Raw genomic sequence first — 7,154 nt, 5'->3', positions numbered from 1 at the left:
TACATAATACCACCCCCATTTTGCAGATGAAGAAACCAAGGAAACCAAGATTCAACAATGTTAACCACCTTTTCTTCTTTATTTTTTTTTCTTTCTTTCTTTCTTTTTTTTTTGGTACAGGGATTAAACTCAGATGCACTCAGCCACTGAGCCACCCACCCAGCCTTATTTTGTATTTTATTTAGAGACAGGGTCTCACTGAGTTGCTTAGTGCCTTGCTAAGTTGCTGAGGCTGGCTTTGACTCGCAATCCTCCTGCTTCAGCCTCCTGAGCCGCTGGGATTACAGGTGTGAACAACTGAGGATGTTAACCATCTTTTCTGAGGTGTGTGGGGGTGAGGGATGAAGGGGCATGGGGGGGGATTGAACCCAGGGTCTTATACATGCTGAGCACAAGCATTACCACTGACCTACACCCCAATGCCAAAAAGTTAACCATTGTGCTCCAAGTCACATGCCTTCAAAATAGCAGAAATTCTCCAGATTTTGAACTCTAATGATCACATCAGTAAATCTGTCCCCTCCTAGTGTCCTCTTTTTATCTTTTTTTTTTTTTTTTTTTTGACAGAGTCTCACTATGTTGTTCAGGCTGGTCTCAAACTCATGGAAGTAGCTGGGACTACAGGTACACTGCTACACCTGGCTTCAATGCATCTTTTTAAAAACAAATATTTAACTCTACTACCCTGAAGTGAAATTAACAAGCAATATAAATTACCTGGATACACAATTTAAAAAGCAGATCAATATAATTTTCTGGCTATTAAAGAAAAATAAAGACAAGAAGAAGGCATTTCAATATGCAAATACTTGGGCACTATTCTACACTGGAAGTTAGAGGAAAATAGGAAACTCTACCCCCAGCCCTAGAATCACTAAGAATGTGATAGGGAAAAATATAGACTGACCGAGGAGAGTTGAATTAGGCAGAATTGCCATTGGTCTGACTTTCCAAAATGGTGAACAACTCTTGATAAAGTTCAGAACAATACAAAACAATTTACATAGTGGTTGCATTGCTGGAAAAGACAGGTCATATTAAATATGTGCAAAAATATTGCATATTTGTGCTTTCCTTTTCAGGCTAAGAACCTAAAAGACCTAAAAACAACTAAAATCCTGGATAAAACTTTTTTTTTAAATCTTAAACGCTGCTGGGCATGGTGGTGCATGCCTGTAATCCCAGTGGCTTGGGAGGCTGAGGCAAGAGGATCACTAGTTCAAAGCCAGCCTTAGCAATTTAGTAAGGCCTTAAACAACTCACTGAGACCCTGTCTCTAAATAAGATATAAAAAAAGGGCTGGGGATGTGGCTCAGTGATTAAGCGCCTCTGAATTCAATCCACAGTACCAAAAAAATCTTAAATGCTGGGGCTCCGGTTGTGGCTCAGTGTAAAATGCTTGCCTGGCATGTGGGAGAGGCCGTGGGTTTGATTTTCAGCACTACATATTAATTAATTAATTAATTAATTAATTAAAGGTCCATGGACAACTAAAATATATTTAAAAAAAAAATCTCAGAGGGCTGGGGCTATGGCTCAGCGGTAGCGCACTTGGCTGTCATGTGTGAGGCACTGAGTTTGATTCTCAGCACCACTATAAATAAATAAAATAAAGATCTATCAACAACTAAAAAAATGTTTAAAAAAAAAAATCTCAGGCTGGGGTTGTGGCTCAGTGGCAGAGCGCTTGCCTAGCATGTGTGAGACATTGGGTTTGATTTTCAGTGCCACATTAAAAAATAAATAAAATAAAATAAAGGTATTTGTCCATCTGTAACTAAAAATATTTTTTAATATTTATTTAGTTGTAGATTAACACACAGTATCTTTATTTATTTTTATGTGGTGCTGAGGATTGAACCCAGTGCCTCACACATGTGAGGCAAGTACTTTACCACCAAGCTACAGCCTCAGCCCCTAAAAATATTTTTTAAATATCTCAAATGCTGGGCTGGGATTGTGGCTCAGCAGTGGAGCGCTTGGCTAGCACGGGCGGGACCCGGGTTCCATCCTCAGCACCACATAAAAATAAAGGCATTGTGTTGTGTCCATCTATACCTAAAAAATAAATATTTTAAAAAATATATCTCAAATGCTGAGCCAGGCATGGTGGTGCACACCTGCAATCCCAGCAGCTAGGGAGGCGGAGGCAGGAGGATTACAAATTCAAAGCCAGCCTCAGCAATTTAGCCAGGTGCTAAGCAACTCAGTGAGACCTTGAGACCCTGTCTCTAACAAAATACAAAATAGGGCTAGGGATGTGGCTCAGTGCTCAACTTTCCCTGAGTTCAATCCCTGGTACCCCCCCCCCCCACTAAAAAAAATAAAAAATAAAAATCTCAAATGCTTTGATGCACTGCTTTGAAAAGTAAGGAATTTTCAGGGCAAAACACAGTAAGTGAAGGCGGGGACACAGAGATATGTAAGTGGAACACTGAAGCAGGCTTTTGTTCTGAAGGTGCTTGCCTAACTAGGTGAATTTGAGATTTTTGTGAATGTCTCATGGGAAAAGGGAACACCCCAGAACAACCTCAATAAGAGGAATTTAGCAGGAGTTTCTCCTTCCATAAAGGTGGGATTCAAAGGACTACATTCTCATGACAAGAGTAATCCAGAAATCCAGAAATAAACTTGTCCCCTTCTCCCTTGAGTGTACGGTTAATGGAGATAGATCCTGGGATCAGCTAATTACAAAGACGTTTTTCACATAGTACATCCAGCAGGTCATCCAAAAGTCTTGTGAAACGCAAGAGAATTCTTGGTTATAAGGAATCATCCCTTGAATTGCAACACTCTAGAATTCCTGACCAAATTCCAGTAGCATGTCTTTTTAATTGAGAAAGACAAAAACTCAAATTTCCAAAATGTCCCCATGTAAACCATTGGCCCATTCTATACTGTCAAGTTGACAGGGACCAATTTCTGAAAGACTTTAATAGATTTTACCTCAAGGGCAGGAGGGAAAACATTGAAAACTATAAGCAGAGAAGTACCATGACCATTTTGTACTCTAAAAAAATCCCTCTGACTGCATGAAGAATGGATTAGATGGAGCCAACATGGAGGAAGGAATGCTGGGTGTGAGGCAGCTGTGGAAGTCCAAAGGAGAGATGACAGTAATCTGTACTGACAAGGGGCACTAGGTTTTAGAGGCAGAGCTGCCTTTCGGCTGAGCTGGAGGAAACTTAGTTCTTTCCACTATTTAGTTTTCTCTTGCTGAGGTGAGACCTTGGGCAAGTTATTCCAATCTCTGCCATCCTTAGGGTCCTCATCCACAAAATGAAGATAATACTAAACGGAATGTGTCCCAAGTATGTACACACATGGACAGTTTGCAGTTTTCTTAGCCATGATCAAGAGGTTATTAGCAGTAGAGATGGAGAGTTCTAGAGATATTTAAGAAATGGAATGTAGGGACTGAAGAGAGGGAGCTATCAGAGATGATGGCTAAGCTTCTGGCTCGAACTCCTATGTGGTGGTGAGGCTAACAGTTGGCTGGAGAGAACTGAAAGGAAGAGGGTTTGGGGTGGTCAAGGATCCTGAGCAGCCTGTGGGACGCCCAAGAAGAGATGTTTAGTAGACCAGTGGATATTTGGTTCTGTCACTGAAAAGAGCCATAGCAATTTGGGACTCAGAAACTAGTAGGTGGTCTCCAAAGGTGGCTTTCAGGGGCTGGGGTTGTAGCTCAGTGGTAAAGCACTAACCTAGCACATGTGAAGTGCTGGGTTCGATCCTCAGCACCACATAAAAATAAGTAAATAAATAAATAAATAAAGGTATCACTTTTTATTTAAAAAGTGGCTTTCAGTGAAGCAGGATTCCAGGTACTCTTTGACTTTGAGCTGACTAGAGACTCTCTTAAGCCAGGCAAAAGCGAGACCATCCTATGTCCGGAACTAAGCCTAAAGAAGACCTGGCAGCTTCCACTGTTGTGCTCTCAGGACCTCTAAGATCCCTTATGAGAAATCTGGAAGAAGAGACCTTGGCATGGAGAAAGAGAAAGGTCCAGCCATCCCAGCAACCCAGCTCTTCCTACCAGGGTGAGAGACATGGGAGCCAGCCATCCTAGACAATCTAGCTCCAGACAGCTTCTAACAGTGCCATGTGAGAGACCTAAAGCAAGACTAGCAGAATCATCCCCTGAGCCAAGTCCCAGGTCTAAGCCAAGACTACAGGTCCCAGCAATTCCAGGAGGCTGAGGCAAGAGGATTGCAAGTTTGAGGCCAGTTCATCAACTGTAGAGAGGCCCTAAGAAAGTTAGTGAGACCTGTCTCAAAATAAAAAATAAAAAGGACTGGGGATATAGCTCAGTTGTAAAGTACCTCTGGGTTCAATCCCCAGTACAGAGAGAGAGAAAAGAACCATTCAGCTAAGCCCTCATGAGAAGTTATAAAATGGTTGTTGTCCGTTAGCCACTCAGTTTGGAATAGTTTGTTATGTATCAAGAGCTCCCCAAACAGAAATATAATAATAAAATCTGGGCTCAGAATTATAGAGAAAAGAGGAGAGGGCTTAAGTGACAACCAAGGAACTATACCTATAAGGAGCAGGCTGAGGCACACATATAACCCCAGCAACTTTGGTGGCTGAGACAGGAGGATCATAAGTTTGAGGTCAGCCTCAGCAACTTAGCCAAGACCCTTATGAAAAGAAAGAAGGCCCAGAAGCTTGCTGTTCAGAAGGCTTTATCAGATGCATTCCAGAAACTGTTCACTGTAGTTTTAGGTAAGACTTCTTTGTCTTTGAAGTACTTCAGTTTCAATGAGCAAATAAACTCATTTTGAAAGTTAATTGGATGAAAATGTGGATATCTAAAACCTTCCATATAATGCTTTCATTCACTAAATTCTTTCATAGCAATGGTCTCAAATTTGTCCTGTGATATTTGTGAGAAAAATGACTGCAAATATTATTGTCCCCAGTTTATGAATGTAGAACAACTTGCCTAAGCTCATGCAGAAAGTATTTGATCCAAGTCTTCCTTCTCAATTGCTTGCCTGTCATACAGAATAGTGATTATAAGTTTTGGACACCTGGGTTTGAGTCCTAACTTAGGTTTTTTTGTTTTGTTTTGTTTTATTTGGTGGGGGGGTACCAGGGATTGAACCCAAGGGCACTCGGCCACTGAGCCACATCCCCAATCCTTTTTGTATTTTATTTAGAGACAGGATCTCACTGAGTTGCTTAGGGCCTTACAAAGTTGCTGAGGCTGGCTTTGGACTTGAGATCCTCCTGCCTCAGCCTCCCTAGCTGCTGGGATTACAGGTGTATACCACCGTGCCTAGCTTGTATCTTAGATTTTTAAAGTAATTTAGGTTTTATAGTCAGACAGATTTTAGGTATTTAATATCTCTAAATTGCAATCTCATTATTGTAAAATAGGGCTAGTAATTCTGCCTACCTTATAGGGGATATTGTAAGAATAAATGAGATTATAAATGTAAAAAGTTCAGAACTATGCTTACATGATAAGCAAACATAATATGTTCACTATCATTGTTATCATTTTTTTCTGAGTAAACAGATAAATAAACTCTGCTGAATTAAGAATTCAGTTCAGTTTTTACTTATGGCATTGACATATTGGGTAAATATGACTCTTATATAATAATTAGCTGCTTTCATGTGAGCCTTCAAAGAAGCAGGTTTTGAATGACATCACGCTCCCACTTGAGTTCTCCTGTGATGTGAATGTTACAGGCCACATTCAAAAAAAATGTGATGACTAGCAGAATTTCCAAACACAACTGCTCTCCTAGTTCATGGGCTTACAAGCTTAGAAATGGAGAAATCCTAATTAAGTTATCAGATACCCTTATTTGCTTGTAAGAGGTAGCCCTGATTGGTCTCAGCCTTCCAATCTGGGCAGCCCTTCCGGGTTCATGAGCTAGAATTTCCAATGGTCAACTCTTGAGTAACAATCTTGAAGAACTAAGGAACTAAGCTTATATGAACTCAAAACTCTTTAGATCAAAAGCTTTATGCTTTGAAGGAAAACTGTATTGTCTATAAGGTAAGTAGACCAGTTTCTGCCAATAAAAGGTGCTAGTACTTTCTCCAAAAATTTGCTCATTGTTTCTGGTGGAATTTTGGTTCTCAGGGAGTAGGAAATTGCTCCTTCTTCTAATACGAAGTGTCTTCTAGGCCACGGATCTACTGAACCATTTGTACATTTTTGTTTACGAATATTTCCTATGTCATTATTTCTTAGTTCCTATCTCTAAGATCACAGCATTCTTTTAACCAAACATTGTTGATACTTCATTATGTATTTTTAAACAAATAGTTATGTTAAGACTGATGCATAGGTGAGGACATTTCTAAGAAATGCTCTTATTTTCTTTCAGAAATCAAAGGCATGTCTCATTAGGGTGCTACCATGGTGTGCAATAAGTTTTAGAATAAGAAAAATTCTGAATTAATTCTTGTTAACTTTATTTCAGAGAGTGGTAAAATAGCTGTGGTGTACAGACCCAGTGAAGAGATCAGAGTTGCCAGAAGTGAAGAAGAACTACATGATATAATTCAAGTATGTGAAGATGAAAGCTCAGGGGTTCCATAGTCAGTGTAGCCATGATTGAAAACAACCAGTGGGCTGGGTGCAGGGTTCATGCCTGTAATCCCAGCAGCTTGGGAGGCTGAGGCAGGAGGATCACGATTTGAAAACCAGCCTCAGCAACTTAGCAAGGCCTTAAGCAACTCAGAAGGACGCTGTCTCAAAAGAAAAGAATTAAAAAAAAAAAAAGGGCTAGGTGGCCTGGTATGGTGAGACCCCTGGCCCTGGAACAAGGAAATAGGTTAAGTTTCCTGTTCTCTGCTTCGCTTGAGGAGGCCAGTGAGTCACTGAACCATTTCTGTGGGCTTCCTGTTTATTCAGCCCTCATAGAGAGCCTGGGACAGATGGTTCCTACTGATTAGCTGGCCCAGGTAGGTCTCGCATGATCAGTCTGTGAAGCTGACCTAGTTTTGCTTAAGGCCAACCAAAACCGCTTCCTGCTGTGAGAACTGTGTGTGCTTAAGCTCAGGGATGGGATGATATATAAGGGGTAAAGGGGTGAATAAAAGAATCTCCTGGATGAAGAACCTTGGTGTCCTGTGTGTCCTTAACCCCGACGTCCCTCGCCGGACTCGGCTTCATTAGCCGGACGCGGCAG

General features: G+C 40.9%; 1 long non-coding RNA gene across 4 annotated transcripts; it reads left to right on the top strand.

Moving 5' to 3' along the window:
• Window positions 1-107: 107 nt before the first annotated feature.
• Window positions 108-7,083, top strand: LOC124077128 (uncharacterized). 4 transcript variants are annotated; one of them, XR_006846536.2, is made up of 4 exons: window positions 108-324; window positions 568-624; window positions 3,864-4,040; window positions 6,444-7,083. It is a non-coding gene; the product is annotated as an uncharacterized LOC124077128 (long non-coding RNA). The 4 variants fall into 4 exon arrangements; XR_006846538.2 differs by having other exon boundaries at window positions 109-324; window positions 3,868-4,040; XR_006846534.2 differs by lacking the exon at window positions 568-624 and having other exon boundaries at window positions 111-324.
• Window positions 7,084-7,154: the final 71 nt, after the last annotated feature.

This window comes from Marmota monax, unplaced genomic scaffold, assembly GCF_021218885.2.
Source record: "Marmota monax isolate L192 unplaced genomic scaffold, Marmota_monax_Labrador192_F-V1.1 WCK01_AAM20220418_F8-fsc02938, whole genome shotgun sequence".
Classification (NCBI taxonomy): domain Eukaryota; kingdom Metazoa; phylum Chordata; class Mammalia; order Rodentia; family Sciuridae; genus Marmota; species Marmota monax.
The sequence above is the reverse complement of the archived record's forward strand: the minus strand, read 5'-3'. Positions and strand labels throughout refer to the sequence as shown.